We start from the raw sequence: 21,408 nt of genomic DNA on the forward strand, positions 1-21,408 counted from the left end.
TTAAAATTGGTAAAGCATATGAATTTATTGGTTTAAGTGGGAGCGCTTTTTAGTCATAAACTCTTGATTAGGTCTACAAATCCTTAAGGTTAAAACAACTTGATTAGAATTAATAAGGACTGAATAATTGGTAGATTATTGGTGCCCTTGATTAATTGCTGCAAATGTTTACGTGATGCATAATGTGTTTTACTAACCAGCTATGTGGGCCATTCATGATAATGAATGGGTGAATGGTATATATTGTATATGTACTGTTTTGCAGGTTATGAAGTGACTAGTATGGCCCAAATAGGATAGAAAATATGGTCTGCGTACCATTAATTTGAATGTAATTGGTCTAAAGTACCAAAGTTATTTTTCAATTCAAATATGGTCTGCGAACCATCAAATAGTTGTAATTAGTTATAGCTTATCCTATTTGAAGAAAATGGTGCCTCCCACGGAGATTTTCAAGACGGACTTTGAAGTCAAAGCTTCAAGATGAAGTCGGGCCATACTAGATCACAAATATCTTATGCATGTTTTAAGTTATTTATTGTTTTAAATATGTCTTAAAATGCATGAGATCAAAAGCTTGATTATGTTGCATGATTAAGGATTTTAGTTCACTTAAAATCTAACCAACATAGTAAGAGCCTTAAGTTCCAAACTTAAAAATTGAGTTAAAAGGTGCCATGCCAAAATATACACTTGCTTGGATATCCTTTACATCAATCTAGTAATAGTTTTCGCTCAGCGAGGTGTTACTTATTGGTCCTAAAGGGGCAAGGTACACAAATAATTGTGAGTACATGTTAGTTTTGGTGAAACTCAACGATATAAGTAAGGAGTCCTTTTATGTCGTGGCAAATTCGATAGGTTTACCTAATAAGTTCTTAGACGTACCTATCAACCAAGAATAGTTTCTAGACTATTAGCAAAAGGCTTTTGCTTACCTAAGATGTTCTAGGATTAAGTCGACAAACTGTGCTTAGTTCTTCAATGATTTTAGGATCTTGGAATCATTTTATTCACACCTGCCGGAACACATAATTTGAATAAAATGCTTAATAAACATTGAATTATGCATGTATGCTAGAATTTAAGTTTATTAAGAGAAACTGTGAATGGTTATTTATTTGTTTATTCTTTTCAATTGTACTTTTTAATATGGCAAACAACAATTCATTCAACATTCGATCAATTCTCGAAAAGGAGAAGTTGAACGGGAAAAACTTCCTTGACTGGCAAAGGAACTTGCAAATAGTTCTTATGCAGGAAGAAAAGGAGTATGTCCTAGATGAGGCGATGCCCGAAGCTGCAGGCGACGGGGTCACTCAGGCAGCCCTCAATCGTTGGATTGATGCCAACAAGGATGTGAAATGTCTAATGCTCGCCACCATGAGTGCGGATCTGCAGAAAACGTTCATCAACTCAGATGCTTTCACAATCATCAGTGAGTTGAAGAACATGTTCCAAGATCTGGCTCGAGTCGAAAGATTCGAGACTCATAGGCAAATTCTTGAGACCAAGCTTAAGAAAGGCGAGCCCGTAAGTCCACATGTTCTCAAAATGATTGGACTCATTGAGAATATGAGTCGGCTGGATCAGCAATTTTCTCAGGAAATGGCTATAGACACCATCCTCCATTCTCTTCATAGCGGGTATGATCAGTTCAAACTGAACTACAGTATGAATAGTCTGGACAAAACGCTCACTGAGCTTCACGGTATGCTGAAGACCGCTGAAAAGACGCTCAAAAGTGATAAGCAGGATGTGCTTATGGTGCGTGGGGGCAAGTTCAAGAAATCTGGAAAGAAGAGGAATGCTAAGAAAGGTGGCAACAAGGCCAGCCCAACTAAGCAAACTGGCGCCAAATCTGCAAAGAGAAAGGTCAGTCAACCCACTTCTGAATCCGAATGCTTCTACTGCAAGAAGAAGGGGCATTGGAAGAGAGATTGCTTGAAGCTAAAGGAAGATCAGAAGAACGGAACAGTCGTTCCATCTTCAGGTATTTTCGTTATAGACTGTATACTTGCTAATTCAACTTCTTGGGTATTAGATACAGGTTGTGGCTCACACTTATGTTCCAATCCACAGGGACTAAGAAGAAGTAGAAAGTTAAGCAAGGGTGAAGTCGACCTACGAGTGGGAAATGGAGCACGGATTGCTGCATTAGCTGTAGGAACTTACTATTTGTCGTTGCCCTCCGGGCTAGTTTTGGAACTGGAAGAATGTTTCCATGTTCCAAGTCTTACTAAAAACATCATTTCAGTTTCTTGCTTAGATGCTAAGGGATTTTCCTTTATAATAAAAGACAATAGTTGTTCGTTTTATTTTAAAGAGATGTTTTATGGATCTGCTAGATTAGTCAATGGACTTTATTTATTAGATCACGACAAACAAGTATATAACATAAATACCAAAAAGGCCAAAAAGGATGATTCAGATCTCACCTATCTGTGGCATTGTCGATTAGGCCATATAAACTTGAAACGCTTAGAAAGACTTCAAAGGGAAGGAATTCTAGAACCATTTGACTTAGAGGATTATGGTAAATGCGAATCATGTTTACTTGGCAAAATGACGAAGCAACCTTTCTCTAAAGTTGGAGAAAGAGCAAATGAACTATTGGGTTTAATCCATACAGATGTATGTGGACCAATGAGTACAAGTGCTAGAGGTGGTTTCAGCTACTTTATCACTTTCACTGATGACTTCAGTAGGTATGGTTATGTCTACCTAATGAAGCATAAGTCTGAATCCTTTGACAAATTCAAGGAATTTCAGAGTGAAGTAGAGAATCAATTAGGCAAGAAGATTAAGGCACTGCGGTCTGATAGAGGCGGTGAATATCTGAGCTATGAATTTGATGACCATCTGAAAGAATGTGGAATTCTATCAGAATTGACTCCTCCTGGAACACCACAATGGAACGGTGTGTCAGAACGGAGGAACATAACCTTGCTAGACATGGTCAGGTCAATGATGGGTCAGGCCGAACTTCCATTAGAATTTTGGGGACATTCACTAAATACAGCTGCACTCACTATAAATAGAGCTCCGTCTAAAGCTGTCGAAAAGACTCCATACGAATTATGGTTTGGAAAGCCTCCAAATGTGTCTTTTCTTAAGATTTGGGGATGTGAAGTATACGTCAAACGATTAATTTCAGACAAACTTCATCCAAAATCTGACAAATGTATCCTTGTGGACTATCCAAAGGAAACAAAGGGGTATTACTTCTACAATACATCTGAGAACAAAGTGTTTGTTGCTCGAGATGGTGTCTTTTTGGAGAAGGATCACATTTCCAAAATGACAAGTGGGAGAAAAGTAGACCTCGAAGAAATTCGAGTCGAACAACAAACTCTAGAGAATGCTCAAGATGACATTCAGGATGAAACTCAGAGATCTTTAGAAGAATCTGGTGAGAATCATGGTCAATCTAGAAATGTTACCCCGCGTAGATCGCAAAGATATAGATCTCAACCGGAAAGGTACTTAGGTATTTTGACGAACGAGAGCTATGACGTTCTATTACTTGAAAGTGATGAACCTGCGACTTACAAGCAAGCTATGACGAGCCCTAGCTCCAAGCAATGGCAAGAAGCCATGCAATCTGAATTAGACTCCATGTCTGAAAACCAAGTATGGGATTTGGTCGATTTGCCAGATGGCTACCAAGCCATTGGAAGCAAATGGGTTTTCAAACTGAAAAAGGACAAGGATGGGAAACTTGAAGTTTTCAAAGCTAGATTGGTTGCAAAAGGTTACAGGCAAGTCCACGGTGTGGATTACGATGAAACCTTTTCACCAGTTGCAATGCTAAAGTCTATTCGAATAATGTTAGCAATCGCTGCATATTACGATTACGAAATATGGCAGATGGATGTCAAAACTGCTTTCTTAAACGGCGTTTTAACAGAAACTGTGTTTATGACACAGCCTGAAGGTTTTGAGGATCCAAAGAATGCTAAAAAGGTATGCAAGCTAAAGAAGTCAATCTACGGATTGAAGCAGGCATCCAGGAGCTGGAATATACGTTTTGATGAAGCAGTCAGTGACTTTGGTTTCATCAAGAACGCGGACGAATCTTGTGTATACAAGAAGGTCAGTGGGAGCAAAATTGCTTTCCTAGTATTATATGTCGACGACATATTGCTTATCGGAAATGACATTCCTATGTTGAACTCTGTCAAGATTTGGCTTGGGAAATGTTTTTCGATGAAGGATCTAGGAGAAGCACAGTACATATTGGGCATCAAGATTTACAGAGATAGATCTAAAAAGATGATTGGACTTAGTCAAAGCACTTATATCAATAAGGTGCTTGATAGGTTCAAGATGGCGGACTCCAAGCGAGGCTACCTACCCATGTCTCATGGAATGACTCTAAGCAAGACTCAGTGCCCAAAAACACTTGATGAGCGTAGACGAATGAATGGGATTCCATATGCATCATTGATTGGTTCAATAATGTATGCTATGATATGTACACGCCCGGATGTTGCGTACGCACTCAGTGCTACGAGCAGATACCAGTCAGACCCAGGAGAGGCGCATTGGACTGATGCCAAGAACATTCTGAAGTACCTGAAAAGGCACAAAGATGACTTCCTGGTCTATGGTGGAGATGATGAATTAATTGTTAAAGGTTATACGGACGCAAGTTTCCAAACCGACAAAGATGATTTCAGATCACAGTCTGGGTTTGTCTTCTGCCTCAACGGAGGAGCAGTAAGCTGGAAAAGTGCTAAGCAAAGCACCATTGCGGATTCTACAACTGAAGCGGAGTACATTGCTGCACATGAAGCAGCAAAGGAAGCTATATGGCTAAGGAAGTTCATAGGAGAACTTGGTGTAGTCCCCTCCATTAAAGGACCAATAGCCCTGTATTGTGATAATAACGGAGCTATTGCACAGGCAAAAGAGCCTAGACACCACCAGAGAGTCAAGCATGTACTTCGTAGATTTCACCTTCTACGAGAGTTCGTTGAAAGAAAAGAAGTCGAGATAAGCAAAATTGGAACTGATGACAACATATCAGATCCATTAACTAAACCTCTGCCGCAGGCGAAGCACAACTCGCACACTGCAGCTATGGGAATCAAGCATATTGGAGAATGGCTTTGATGTCTCTGTTTAATGTTTTAAAGTTTTAGAGTTTAAATCTTTGTAAAACATTATTGGTTAATCATTCACAATAAATGAAAAGAATTCATTTTTCCATTTAATTTGTGGTTTATTAAATGATGAGTCCCTTCAATTTGACGATATATTCAAGATAGATTGTCAGGACCAGTCCTGTGACTAAGAAATGTCTATCAAGTGAACTTGAATGTCAAAGGTTGAAAATGGTCCCTAATCGGAGTTTTCTATAAAATTGGACGCATAGAAAACGTTAGACGATTAGAATGCAAGATGACTAGTAGTTCTGTTTCTTGAACTATGTGGACATGGCAATGTCATAATCATTTGCATAGATACTTACTTTGGGAAGACTAGTATCGGACGAAACCTATGAAACTTTACTGTAAGAGATGAAAGTCTGTCATAAGTAAATTTCATTAAATTATTAGACACTAAATCCTCAATACCTGAGTGATTTGAAGATTACTTGTTTGAGAACTGGTTGCTTTGACGTTGACCAACCGTCGCACCGTAAAAGGAGGCTATAAAGGCAACGCTCAGGTAATCACCTATCAAACGAAGTCTAATCTCAAGATCGCAAGATTGGGATTGTCCTCCCATAAATCGGGATGAGATGCTTAAAAGTTGTACAAGGCCACTCGGAGAGCTAGAAACTGTGAAATGCATGGCCGTGCTCGGATGAATCATAGGCTATGATTATCTGTTTATTTGATCAGTTGAACTCTGAAACCGAGGAACACCTCTGGACATAATAAGGATGACAACTCTTACCTTATGTTCAAGAGCAAGCATCGAGCGACAAAGGAATTAGGAAATGCACACTTGTCCCTAAGGACAAGTGGGAGACTGAAGGAAATAATGCCCTTGGTCCAAGTATGCATTCTATGTTAAGTCTAATAAATGCGGTTCAGTATTAATTAACAAGTTAATAATTCAGTGAGATCAAGTGAGCTGAATGCCTAGCTAGAGGCCGCTTCAGTTCAAGTGGAATTAATGATATTAATCCACAGCTTACTCTTGACTGAACCCGTAGGGTCACACAAATAGTACGTAAACGGATCAAGTATTTAATAGAATTAAATACTCCATCTATGAATATTCGGAACCGACGGATCTTGGTTTCAGTGGGAGCTAAGATCGTCACAGGCAAGGAATGAATACTCCGGAAACGATGATATTGCCGGAAACGGAAATATGGATCGTATCGGAAATATAAATATTATCCAAGTCGTAGATGTTGCCGGAAACGGAAACATGGTACGTGTCGGAAAATATTATCGGAAATGGAAATATTGCCAGAATCGGAAATATTGCCGGAAACGGAAATATTGTCAGAATCGGAAATATTACCGGAATCGGAAAATAATTCTGGAAACGGAAATATTAAATATTTGTTCGAAACGGAAATTAATTCCGGAATCGGAAATATTAAATATTGTTCGTATCGGAAATAAATTCCGGAATCGGAAAATTTAATCGGAAGCGCATCGTACGAATAAGCATCGGACGAGGCCTGCCGGACGAGGCCCAGCACGAAGCCAGGCCATCGCCCAACAAGCCAAGCGCGCCGCACAAACAGCCACGCCAGGCCCAGCGCAAGGCCAGGCCCAGCAGGCTGCGCGCAGCGCGCAGCGCGCACAGCGCGCACAGCACGCGCAGCGCGCAGCGCGCACAGTGCAAACAGCACGCGCAGCGCGCAGCGCGCACAGCGCGCACAGCACGCGCAGCGCGCAGCGCGCGCGGGCGCTGAGTGGGCTGCTGCTCGCGCGCACGCATGGGGCCCATCGTGGCTGCCGTGCGTGTGTGTGCAAGTGTTTGTGTTCGTGCACGTTTCCTAAAACATGCAGAGTTCGGTTAATGATTAAATTCCTAATTCTATTTGATAAATTAATTAAATTAGAGTTCTTGTAGGATTCTAGGTTTGATTAATTTGTATCTGAATAGGATTTCGATTCCCTTTCCATACCGCTATAAATATGAGGCTAGGGCTCACAATTTATAACACAAGTTTCAAAGTATTCAAAGTGAGTTTTTGAGAGAAAAATTCAGTCACACATTTGCCTATAAAGTGCCGAAAATAATAGTACCTTAAGGGCGATTCTAGTTGGTCAATCTTAAGGCGGATCCGGACGTGCTGTGGACTATCTACGGAGGGACGACACTTGGAGTCCTAAAGACTTGTTCTTGTTCGGTTCGGGCGCAGCTAGGGAAGGCACGCAACAAAGAGTATGCATCTAATCTATGCTAAATGATTATGTGTAAATAATATGTTTTCCTGGGTTTATGGTTTTTCCGCATGATTTATGAATTGTCATATGTATCATAACCTAACATTTCCTTCACTATCCCCAGTGGAGTCGCCACTGTGAGGGGGTCGAAAAAGCACGAGGCTAATGCGTGACCTCGTCCCTCGTGGGTGTGACGATTCTTTTTATTCAATCAAGTGTAATTGGATTTCCTGTGAGTTTACACCCAATTGACTAGTAATATAGGAGTCGCCATTCAGTTTTTAACAACAATGAGAAAAACTGACAAAACCCGATTATCGTGACATAAAGGGAGTGCAATTATGTTTGACCACGACGGCCGTAGGTTCCCTTGTGATCCCTGGTGTGGGGATCTCTCAACATACACCCGCAAGGTAGAGATTGAGGGTTCGGGGGACTGTAACTACCGAGAGGAGTACTTCGCTCGTCGATAACTCCAGAGGCAGGATATCCTTACTAGCTCAGCATAAATAATTGAAGGGACATGCGTTAACTATTAAACTAATCTGAGTTGATTTTAGGAATATGCAACATATAACACTAGATCGATCGAGATTATCTGATTTAAGTAGCATTAAGGGACCTAACATGATAATCCAATTTCCCGAAAATATTATATTTGTTAGGCGTGATAGAACAATCAGATTTAGTTAGTTTAACAGTTCATAAAAAGGGCGAGGAAAGCAATTAAATCATCGAGAAGGGACACATTACGACGCACCCTTGAGAGGTGCGTAACGGTTCTCAGAAAACTAACCACTTTGACTTTTCTATTTCTCCTTTTTATTTAACGAATCTCAATTATGGGACAGGATACGTTCTGTTCGATTTATGGATCGATTGCGACAGAACGCGTGAACAATTTCGCAGCGTGAGGCTTAGGCTAAGGGTTGGAGTCAATACTCAGAATATGAATTGTGTGTTGTGTGTTCCTTTCACGTCGAATTTGGGGCTGTATGTATAGGGAAGAGTTCGTGGAAAGATAGAATTGCAGAGTTCTAATCCACAAAGAATTAGGAAAAAATATGTACCTAGGTATTTTCAGCGCCCAGGCTTGGGCGTCAAAGATTTCGGCGCCCAGCTCTGGGCGTTGAAAATAGGATCCAGGCAATTTCAGCGCCCAGGGCTGGGTGTTGAAATTGATGTTTGGGCTGTTTTCTTAGTCAGATTCGGATTCCTGAAATCCGTAGTGTTTGAGACTTAATCGAGTCTTTTAGTGCGTATCAATTTCATGACGGAATGCGTCTGGGCCCGTTACGAACTCTAGGCTCGTTAGGATTTTAATTAATACGTAACTCTTATTTCCGAATCATATTAGGAATAGGATTCTCGCAGTTTTCTATCTCATTTAGGATTTATGTTGGAGTGCAACATCTAATTCTGACAGGTTTCTATCTTTTATGACTTGCCACTTTTAGAAGCTACCTTTTACGGCAGTTACTATTTTTAGCAGGTTTCTATAAATAGCAGGTTTCGGGTGAAATGAAAAGGGGAGTTGAGATTCGTTTATTTTATAGGAGATGCGTTGTCAAGTGGAGATTTATGCTTTCATCATCGAACCTTTCCCTTTCGGGAATGGGGACAAAAGTAGGTGTCTACACCTGGCGAATTTTGAATTTCGGATTTCTTAACGCGTTTCCGAATGGGATCAGGATGTCACTTGATGCGTTCAGCTATATATAGGGGCTAGATACGTCCCTATTTTCCATCACTCTCAATTTCCTTCTTTCTTTGCTGTGTTTTAGTTACTCTTGCTTTCGTCATGTCGATTCCTACTTTCTCACTCCAACGGGTTGTTAGGCGTTGGCTACGGGCCCTTAATCCTACAGAAAAGGCTTTGTTGAAAGAATACCACTTAGAGGCACTTTTAGGCTTACAACAAATTAACATTGACTATAATTTTCTACACGCAGCCCTAAGCTTTTGGGATTACGATCATCATGTTTTTGTCTTTCGGGGCAACGAAATATGTCCTTTGCCAGATGAATTTGCTGCGATCCTTGGTTATCCTACTAATGCTACCCCTGCCACTCCTGGCACTATTGAAGAGAGTAAAACAACCATAGGGGCTTTCCTAGGACTAGATGCTAACATGCTTGCTGAAGTTGTTGTAGGTGTTGAGGTTAATTTGGCAAAACTTGTAAAACATCACTTTAGGCCTAGTAAGAATATGACCGAACAGAAATTGAATATTCGAGCCCTTGTATTTTGCGTGTTGAATCATTATTTGCTGTCGAATAACAATGGTGAGTTCGGTGACATAAGGTTGATCCCCTTGATTAGCCAGATGGAAAGTTGCTATTCTATTATGCCGTTGGTTGTTGCCGAGACTTTGCTGAGTGCGGATGAGCTGAAGAAGGATGCCAAATCTGAATATTTTAAGGGAAGCCCCTTATTACTGCAGGTAATCGATTTTTTTTCTTTGCGCACGTATACGTTTTTTGCATATATATTTTTTATTCGTCCTGCCTTGGGGCTGAGTTTCAGCGCCCAGGGCTGGGCGCTGGAATTTTCGGCGCCTGGTCCTGGGCGTTGAAACTGCGCCCCAGGAACCGTATTCTTTTTATTTTTTATTTTTTTATCGTACCCGTTTTTTTGCAGATTTGGCTCGTGGAACGGCTTAGGCTCTTGGAAACTCCTGCCGATGCTAAACATTATCGCCCTATAGCCTTGGGTAACCGAAAATATTTGCACCGAGGCCAGGACGAGGCCGAGTGGGCCTCCTTTTTTACTCATGGTATCTGTTCTATTAAGTGAGTGGTACCGTGGTGGGGTTTGACTACTACGACGGGGGGTTCTGATGTATCGGTTTATGTTTCCTTGTTGGGGCTATCTCGGCCCACTTATATTTTCCCTTACCGAGTCATGCGTCAATACGGTTTAAGGCAGACTATCCCCTTTTCCGATACGGTACCACCTAAAGTAGCGGCCTTTTCACAAGCACGGGTTCAAGCGTGGGCTAAGTATTATGATGGTCTCCCGCGTTGGGCCGTAGCTACAAATGTCTTTGTGGGTGTTTCTGAAAACTACAAGTTGTGGATGAGCTCCGATGATAAAGCTGTGAGGACCGAGGCTCGAAATGGGGAGCCGGCTGAGCTTTTGATACCTCGTATTCGTGTTAAGTATGAGGGTCCTGATTCTGCCAAACCTCGTACCCATGGTATTAAGACTGTGAAAGCTCGTCCTGATCGAAAGCGAAAGGAAGTTCCTCCCCGTTCCAGTTCCAGGCCTAAAAAGATGCCTAACATGAAGGGGCCTGCTGTTGTTAAAAGAAATGCAAGCTCTCGCGGAGATCGTCGCCGGAACAATGTATGGGTTAGGAAGGCTCAGCCGCCTGTAGAAACAGTGACTAGTCTAGTTGATGATAATAATCCTTCTCCCACCATTGTCTGTGCCCTTGAGGCTGAGCGGGCTATAACTGAGAATGTTTCTGAAGCCTTGGCATCTTTGGAAGTTAGTGTCCAGGAGCCGGTTCTTATGGAGATTGATATAGGGGCAGCGCAGAAGACTGCGAGGGTGGATCCTGCGAACATTGCCCTCTACAAGACTTTATTTGATGATCCGGAAGAACTAGAGTAGTGTAGTTCTTGCTAGGGTGTAGGTGCCCTTTATTTATTTCAGTTGTGTTTGTTTTTTCATTTCTTAGCACTTTGTTTTCCTTCTTATTATTTTTCAATAAAGGCGTATTTTATTTTTCATTTTTTGTTTCTCCTCTTTTTTATACTTTTATATGTCTAACACTTTTTGCACAATTTATATATGTTTTTTTTATTGGACCGAATCCTTGGTAAGGATTGCCTACGTATCTTGTCAGAATCAGGTCGCGTGTAGTTCTAGATAGAATAAAATCTAAGATGCCGGATTTTAATAGATATGCCCTGAGGTGGAAGCATATTACTTAACCGGTCAAATGAGTGAAGTATTATCATTATTTTCGTCTGCCGTTTTTTTTTTTGCCGTAAGTCGCGTAAAAAATGAAATTCGACTATTTTTTGTATGGCTATATTTTTTGTGAGCCTATTTGGATACCTGTACCCCCCAAGTGTTCGTTATTTTTCCGTTATGTGCGGATAAAATGACGAACACTTCTAAAAATTTAGGCAGGCATAGAGTTTCAACGCCCAGGCTGGGGCGTCAAAGATTTCGGCGCCCAGCCCTGGGCGCTGAAATGATTTCTGGCGGTCGCTTTGCTTCACGTGTTCTTTTTTTTCGTTTTAGTGCGTGCCATGCTTTTTTACTTGTATGAAAATTGATTTTGAGGCTATTTCGGAGGCTTTTTTGACTGTTAGCGTGAGATGCATTTTTGTCCGGATTATTTTTTTCTATCCGTGACTCGAAACAGCTTTGAAAATGGAGTTAGGGTGTGGAAGATTCGAATATCTTTTTGTAGGATTTTGAGTGGGTTGAGGTGCGTGTCGCTTTTGAAGGATATGATGGGGTTGCATTTTATTAATTCCCTTTTTAAGCAACATTTGCTTTTGTTTTGGATTTTGATTTCCTTTGATTTCTTTGGGTTGCATGGATTGACTTTTATGATGACACTGGTTGACTTTTTATGTTTTGGGGATATGAAGGGGATGGTGCGGTTTATTTTGTGGGTTTCGGGAATTGGTTCCATGTCACTATTTCAAGACCGAGTGGGTCTCGTTTATTGGGCCTAGAGTGGGCCGCCTCTTTATTTTTGTATTTTGCAAGTACATTTGGTGCTTACTTAGTGTTAGGATAAAATTTTAGGAGAAATATTACGCCTTTATTAATTTGGGAAGTAAGGAAAACACACTGAAATAAACTTGACCTATATTCTAAGGGGTCTTAGGACCATCTAAAGTATTTATTATTATTATTTTTTTTTTTTTACCAATCTAAAGAACTACTAGGCGCTTTTTACTACGGTGCTCTATGTGGCTCAAGCCTTGGGTTTAGTCTCGTAAAACTTTGGTCCTTCACCGGTAATCATCTTGAATTCTATTCCTTTTGCAATGACCCACTGATATGTCTTCACCCATCCGTTCTCGATCTCTTCTAGTGTTGATGCAGGAGCGATTAACCGGGTTGGATCGAAACCTTCATCTTGTAAAGCTAGGGTAGTCATCACAGTCTCGTCCTCCATAGGCCTCGATTCGTTAAACAATGTCCATAGAGCCTGGTCGTCCAATATTTCAGCTGTTTTAGTCTTGGTGAGGTGGGGTGCCTCATCCAAGGTGTGGCAGTCATGGAAGATTTCAAATCCTGGTTTTAGCAAGCCATCCTGAACGAAGGGTTCAGGGAAATCACAACATGGGTGTCCTTCTCCTTCCCGAACGAACATCCCGTTAAGGGTTCTTTGATACGGGGGAAGGAGGGTGGTTTGTTTGGCCTTGTTAAGGCGTAGCCCAGACAGGCGGTCAACAATATCTTCCTCCGTTGGTTCATAGCCTAAGCCAAAGGGAGTAGATTTGTTGGGTAAAGGATGGAATGTGCATTCCTTCCTCCTTATGCCCAATGGGGTTCTAGGGAAATAACCTTGAGCTAACAGCATTCTAGGGATGACTCGGGATGCGTGCGGGTCTAGGAATGCTGGATCATAATCTTCGATGAACTGAATTGCTTCTTCCATTTGAAACCCGTAAAGGTCGTTTGCAGTTTCGGCCGTTCCAACCATAGTACAACTGACGTCGAGAGGAGGGGCGCGGATTTCTAGTATTACCCCGTTATGGTTAAGTTTAACCATCTGGTGCAAGATAGAAGCCACACCTCCTAAGTCATGGAGCCAAGGTCGCCCCAAGAGGAGGTTGAAAGTGGGCTTGATGTCGATTATTTGAAACTCCGTGGTGCGTGCCACAGGCCCGGTTTGTATGGTAAGGTTGATTTTTCCCAATACAGGCCTTCGGGAGTTATCATAAGCTCGTACCCCTTGCGTTGAGGTTTGGAAGTCATCGTTTCCTAGCCCCAAGCAATGGGCGGTTCGCAATGGGCAAACATTAACCGCCGAACCGTTATCTACGAGCGCTAGGGGGATGTTTTGTCCTTTGCATCCGACTACTAGATAGAGGGCTTTGTTGTGAGCACCCCCCTCTTTGGGCAAGTCTTTGCCAGTGAAAACTATGGCCTTTTCTCTGGCATCTCTCGTGACATGGTTGACCAATGAGTCAGGTGTGATATCTGTAGGTACCGAGATGAGGTCGAGTGAGCGAATAAGCTTTTCGCGATGTTCCTTTGAAGTACACATGAGATCCCAGATGGTAATTTCGGCTTTGGTTCTTTTTAGTTGTTTCAAGAGAGGATTTTCAATGACTTCTGCGACGGTGGCGTGCCGTCCATTCGCAGGAGTTTGCCTAACTGGGATATGGTCCATAGGAGGTGGGCGAATATCCGGTTGGTATATCCTTCCGGATCGGGTGAGGTTGTCGACCTCGGGCTCCTGAGGGGTGGTGTCGATGTGAGCATACCCGGGCCATGTTTCAGTAAAGAGGTCCTGGCCCGACACTTGAGATAGGTAAATATCTTCAGCATCATCATCCCACACACCGCACACTTCCCTCTCGATTCGATCCATAGGGACCACAGCGAGTGGTGCACCTTGAGGCGTAATGTACACCGCAGGGTCGAAGTTCTCATTTTCTGGTTGGTCGAGAGAGATGTGACAAGAGCCGAGTGGGCTCTTGTTGTTGTTGGGTTTGCCAACGTTAGGGAGAGGTATCACTTCACCCTCTATCATGTCCTGGATTGTATTTTTTAGGTTCCAGCAGTTTTCGATGTCATGCCCATTTCCTTGATGGAACTTGCAATAAGTACCTTCGACCCAGTATTTGCTCTTGACAGGAGGGTCACGGGTGGGGCCTATAGGTCTCAACTTTCCTTGATTGTTTAGTCTTTCAAAGGCTTGTACCAAAGTCGACCCGAGTGGGGCAAACTTTCGGTCTCGGACTCATCTTCTAGGGCTTCTTCGGGCGGGAGTCTCCTCTACGGCATAGACTTCTTGGCCTTGGGATGTGTTGCCCCAGTTGTAGGTATTGCTTTTGTATGCGGGTTTACTTTGCATTGTTTTTGCGAGATCATCCTCGATCTTTATTCCCACATCATAAACTCATTTGAAAGTGTCAAGTCCCAGGTACCTAAGGTGCTGTCTGTAGGCCGGGTCCAGGTTGTCAATGAATTTTTGGACCAATTCTGTTTCGGGAGGCCTATTGATTAGCTGGGTCGCCTGATCCCTCCATCTAGCAAAGTAGGTTGTGAAACCCTCATTTTTCTTTTGGAAGAGAACTTCCAGCTCGCGCATGGTGACTTGAAAATCCATGTTCGACGAGTATTGCTTGATGAAGACATTGAAAAAGTCTTCCCAAGTGGGGAAGAGCTTAGGGTCCTGGTGATAGTACCATTTGAGCGGCACAGGTTCCAAGGACAAAGGAAAGGCAGGTAAATACATGGACTTGTCCACGCCTTTCAAGTTCATGGCATTCACAAAGCTCAATAGATGATCACGAGGATTGTCCGTGGCTTTAAACTTTGGTAAGTCAGATGAACTAAACTTTTCTGGTAGTTTGCCAGGAAAAGGTTCAGGATCGAGGGAGAAGTACTTGCTCCCCATGGTTTGCTGTAGGACCATTTTTTCAATCCTCTTCTCGTTATCGAGGTCATTTTTGGCTTGTGCAACCGCTAAGGCTTCATTTTCCATTTTCAGTTGGCCCATGAGTTGGGTCATTTGAGCCATCTGGTCTCGCAATTCTTCGATGGACATGTTTGAGGGTGCGAATCGAGGTTGGGGAAGCGGAGATCCTTGAAATGAGGGATGACGGACGGAGCTTGGAGTCACTAAACCTGGTGTTGGCGATGTATCTTCGAGGCGCACTAACCGTTGATTTCCTGATCAGCACCAAGTGGCAGGACCAGTCCTAAGCATAAGATAAGCTAAAGTTTAGGTCCCAAAGTTTCAAGTATTACTTAGTCTAGACTTCGACTCTCTCTATTGGTTTTTCACTCTTTCTTTTGTTGGTACACTTTTTAGTTCTTTCTTTTGGTCATTCTTTGGATTTTCGAAACACTTACCCGTGTGACATTCATAATTATTAGCATGTTCGGTTTTGGTGCCGAGCATTGTCGTCGTAGGAGGCCTAACAACGACGCAAAGAGTTATTCTTTTTTATGAGTCGCTTTTAGAATCGAGTGCTTTTCTTACGACCTCGCAACAATTTTTTTACGAACGGTTTTTTTTGCTACGTGTTTTCTTTTTCGCGGGCACCGAGGCTGCTGCGCCTGACCAGAAGGCCAAACAGCAACTTCAGCGCCCAACGTCGGGCATGAGAAATTCTGGCGCCCAGCCAGGGGCGTTGAAAATGCGTCCCTGGCTGGTTCTCGTTTTCTATTTGCGTCCACTTTTGTTTATGCGACTTCGATTTTGCGTGCTTGCCTAATAACGTCCTTTACGCGTTGTGCAGCGTTTGTGGGATTCGTTACAGGCCATCCCGAGCGTCGCTTATTTTTGTGGAGATCGTTCGGGTTTGCGGAACACGTATTTCGGTATAATTCTTTGGCAAATTGGTCTATGAATGTTTGGGCAATTTTTAAGGTCGTTGGTTTTTCTAGGATAGTTTGTCACACGCAATCATATATTTCGCTACACATAACTAACATTCCATCATGACGCAATAATAATATGTCATGTAGTTTATGATAGGCTTCTATGGGTAGTTATTTGCGCCTGGCTTGGTACCGCTTCTATCGCAGATCCACCAAATGCCCCGGTCGGGGTAGTGCTTTCAACAGACGAATTTCGTCCCAGAAGGCCAACCCGTAAGTGCAAGCCAAGGGGGCATGCAGGCGAGAGGGACCTAGTGGGCGAGCGATTGGGTTTGGGACGGGTGTACTACTAGCGAAAGTGCCGAGTGGACAACATTCGAAGCGTATGCACCCCCCGGTTGGCGATGGGTATCCTTAGTCCCAACTCCCGAGATGAAACACCAAGGAAGCCAAGATTCGTTATGCGGTTCTGTCCGTTCACATTAATATGCTGATTTTCAGGTCGTCCCAACTTGATGGGGAAATAAACGCGGGGTAGGATCGTTTCACCCTTCGGCTATTTTGATTACCTACAAGCACGAGTATTTCCTTCACTATCCCCAGTGGAGTCGCCACTGTGAGGGGGTCGAAAAAGCACGAGGCTAATGCGTGACCTCGTCCCTCGTGGGTGTGACGCTTCTTTTTGTCAAATCAAGTGTAATTGGATTTCTTGTGAGTTTACACCCAATTGACTAGTAATATAGGAGTCACCATTCAGTTTTTAACGACAATGAGAAAAACTGACAAAACCTGGTTATCGTGACATAAAGGGAGTGCAATTATGTTTGACCACGACGGCCGTAGGTTCCCTTGTGATCCCTGGTGGTGGGGATCGCTCAATGTACACCCGCAGGGTAGAGATTGAGGGTTCGGGGGACTGTAACTACCGAGAGGAGTACTCGCTCTTCGATAACTCCAGAGGCAGGATATCCTTACTAGCTCAGCATAAATAATTGAAGGGACATGCGTTAACTATTAAACTAATATGAGTTGATTTTAACAATATGCAACATACAGTACTAGATCGAGCGCGATTATCTGATTTAGATTGTTTTAAGGGACCTAGCATGATAATCCAATTTCCCAAAAATATCATATTTATTAAGCGTGATCGAACAATCAGATTTAGTTAGTTTAACAGTTCATAAAAGGGCGAGGAAAGCAATTAAACCATGGAAAAGGGACACATTACGACGCACCCTTGAGCGGTGCGTCACGGTTCTCAGAAAACTAACCACTTTGACGTTGCTATTTCTCCTTTTATTTAACGAATCTCATATTATGGGACGGGATACGTTCTGTTCGATTTATGGATCGATTGCGACAGAACGCGTGATCAGTTTTGCAGCGCGAGGCTTAGGCTTAGGGGTTCAGAGTCAATACTCAGAATAATAATTGTGTGTTGTTGTGTTTTCACGTCGAACTTAAGGCCCTATTTATAGAAAAGAGTTCGTGGAAAGATAGAATTGTAGAACTCTAATCCACGAGGAATTAGGAAAAAACACGTACCAGGTATTTTCAGCGCCCAGGTCTGGGCGCCGAAGATTTCGGCGCCCAGAACCAGGCGTTGAAAATAGGGTCTGGGCTGTTTTCTTAGTCAGATTCGGATTCCTAGAATCCGGAGTATTTGAGATTTAATTGAGTCTTTTAGTGCGTATTAACCTTGTGACGGGATGCGCCTGGGCCCGTTACGAACTCTAGGCTCGTTAGGATTTTAATTAATACGTGACTCTTATTTTCGAATCATATTAGGAATAGGATTCTCTCGTAATCTCTATCTCATTTAGGATTTATGTTGGAGTGCAACACCTAATTCTGACAGGTTTCTATCTTTTATGACTTGCCACTTTTAACAACTACCCATTACGGCAGTTACTATTTTTAGCAGGTTTCCATAAATGGCAGGTTTCGGGTGAAATGAAAAGGGGAATTGAGATTCGTTATTTTATAGGAGATGCGTTGTCCAGTGGAGATTTATGCTTTCATCATCGAACCTTCCCTTTCGGGAATGGGGACAAAAGTAGGTGTCTACACATACCAACATTCCACGCGTAAGAACGCGGATCAAGTAAAGAGGAAACATGGGTACGTGGGACAAGCCAACCCATTGACATAACTTAAAAGACACAAGTTTAGAAGAGACCCAAACATCGTGAAGAATACGAATACGATTACGCGAACCAGACTTCCACGCAATGCCCTGACAAAGAACCTGAAAACCTTGGGCGAGGCTCTGGAAACCCCAGGACAGACGAGACACCCTAGATAAAGGAGGATGAATGGCCAAAGAAGGGTACCAAAACTGGTAAATACGGGATCGAAGCAATTGGGGATGATGGACAATACGCCAGGTTGTCTTAGCTAACAGAGCCCGATTGAAGGTGTTAATCTTTCGAACACCCAGACCTCACATACCCTTAGGAAGGTGGATGACAGACGACGGAACCATAGACATACCTCTGGACGCATCTGAAGAACGCCACCAAAAACGGAGACATAAACTGTCAATGCGATCACAAATGAATTTTAGAATAAGGAACGTTGATAGAACATGAGTGATGGAAGCCACAAACACAGAGTTGATGACGACCAACTTTGTCGCTGCCGACAGGTGAAGTGGAGAGAAATTTTCCAGTTTACGAGCTATGATATCAACAAGGCCAAAGAACGCATAGCACTTTGAGCGACCCAAGTCAACCGGAGCCCCCAAGTAAGTACCAGGAGAAGGGAGTTTCCCAAGGCGCAAAGAGGTCGCCAAGTAGTCATGATAATCTTGAGGAGTATTGGGATTGGACTTGACAAACGACTTATGATAATTAATCACCTGACCTGATAAAAAACTAAACTCCGCAAGAATATTAATCACTTGGTCACAAACCTCGGGAGAAACCCGAAAGAAAAGGAGAGAATCATCAGCAAAGAACAAGTGAGAAATTGGTGGGGCACCCCTGCAGACTAAGTTACCTTGACTAAGATGTTGATGCTCAGCACGCCGTAATAAAGCTGAAAAAACTTCTATGCATAAAACAACTATGTAAGGAGACAAAGGATCCCCTTGACGTAGACCACATTTAGGATGAAAAGAACGAATGGGCTCCCTATTTTCCAAGACATGGTAGGAGACTGTGGTTACACGTACATTGACGGATAATGTTAACCCAGTAAGGAGGAAATCCAAATTCATGCAAAGCTTGGAACGAAAAATCCCATCGAACTCTGTCATATGCCTTATTCATGTCAAGTTGGACCACAGCAAAGAACTTCTTCCGTGCTTTAGCCTTATTAACGAAAGACATGAGTTCATGGGCAACAAGACATTCGTCCGAAATCAAGAGACCCGGAACAAAAGCATTCAGAGTATCACTGATCAGAGAAGGCAAAATCAAATGTATCCGATGGGTAAGACATTTTGCGATGCACTTATAAATGACCTTACATAGCCCAATCGGATGAAACTGAGAGACTGACTCCGGATGCAGAACTTTTGGAAGGAGAATCAGGAAAGTCTGATTCCAATCTTTAAGCATAAAACCACGAGAGAAGAAAAATTGAACGACATGGACCACATGGCCACCGACAACGTTCCAGTGAAGCTTAAAGAAAGCAGTAGAGTGTTAGGTTATGATACATATGAATAAACATAAATCATGCGGAAAAACCATAAAGCCAGGAAACATATTATTTACACATAATCATTTAGCATAATTCAGATGCATACACTTTGTAGCGTGCCCTCCCTAGCTGCGCCCGAACCGAACAAGAACAAGTCTTTAGGATTCCAAGTGTCATCCCTCCGTAGATAGTCCACAGTACGTCCGGATCCGCCTTAAGATTGACCAACTAGAATCGCCCTTAAGGTACTATATATTTTCGGTTAATAGGGCAAGAATATGGCTGATTTTTCTACTTAAAAATCTTAGCTTTATTATTATTTGAATACTTGAAATCCTCGATGTAAATATGTGACCCTAGGCACCTATTTATAGAGTTTATGGAAAGGAATTATAATCCTATTAGGATACTAATTTATTTAATTAGAATCTTATTAAAACTCTATTAAACAGATTCTATCTTTATTAGGATTAGGATTTAATCATAGAACAAATTCTAATAGCCTTAGGATTTGTATTGCACACAACCGCACACGAGCACGAGCACGAGCACAGCCCGTGCAAACCTCGCGGCCCACGCGAGCTGCTCTTGCTCGCAGCCCATGTCGCAGCCCCACGTGCGGAGGCCGCTGCTGGGCCTGGCCTTTGCGCTGGGCCTGGCGTGGCTCGGCTGTTGCGTGTGGTGCGTGTGGCTTGCTGGGCGATGGTCCGGCTTCGTGCTGGGCCTTTGTCTGGCAGGCCTCGTCCGATGCTAATTCATACGATACGCTTCCGATTAAATTCTCGATTCCGGAATTTATTTCCGATACGAACAATATTTAATATTTCCGATTCCGGAATAAATTTCCGTTTCGAACAAATATTTAATATTTCCGTTTCCGGAATTATTTTCCGATTTCGATAATATTTCCGATTCTGATAATATTTCCGTTTCCGGTAATATTTCCGATTCCGGCAATATTTCCATTTCCAATAATATTTTCCGATACGTACCATGTTTCCATTTCCGGCAACATCTACGACTTGGATAATATTTATATTTCCGATACGATCCATATTTCCGTTTCTGGCAATATCATCGTTTCCGGAGTATTCATTTCTTGCCTTTGACGATCTTAGCTCCCACTGAAACCAAGATCCGTCGATTCCGAATATCCATAGATGGAGTATTTAATTCTATTAAATACTTGATCCGTTTACGTACTATTTGTGTGACCCTACGGGTTCAGTCAAGAGTAAGCTGTGGATTAATATAATTAATTCCACTTGAACTGAAGCGGCCTCTAGCTAGGCATTCAGCTCACTTGATCTCACTGAATTATTAACTTGTTAATTAATACTGAACCGCATTTATTAGACTTAACATTATATGCATACTTGGACCAAGGGCATTATTTCTTTCTGTCTCCCACTTGTCCTTAGGGACAAGTGTGCTTTTCCTAATTCCTTTGTCGCTCGATGCTTGCTCTTGAACATAAGGTAAGAGTTGTCATCCTTATTATGTCCAAAGGTGTTTCTCGGTTTCAGAGTTCAACTGATCAAATAAACAGATAATCATAGCCTATGATTCATCCGAGCACGGCCATGCATTTTACAGTTTCTAGCTCTCCGAGTGGCCTTGTACAACTTTTAAGCATCTCATCCCGATTTATGGGAGGACAATCCCAATCTTGCGATCTTGAGATTAGACTTCGTTTGATAGGTGATTACCTGAGCGTTGCCTTTATAGCCTCCTTTTACGGTGCGACGGTTGGTCAACGTCAAAGTAAGCAGTTCTCAAACAAGTAATCTCAAATCACTCAGGTATTGAGGATTTAGTGTCTAATAATTTTAATGAAATTTACTTATGACATATTTTC

This window comes from Spinacia oleracea, chromosome 3 (genome assembly GCF_020520425.1).
Source record: "Spinacia oleracea cultivar Varoflay chromosome 3, BTI_SOV_V1, whole genome shotgun sequence".
NCBI classification, from domain to species: domain Eukaryota; kingdom Viridiplantae; phylum Streptophyta; class Magnoliopsida; order Caryophyllales; family Amaranthaceae; genus Spinacia; species Spinacia oleracea.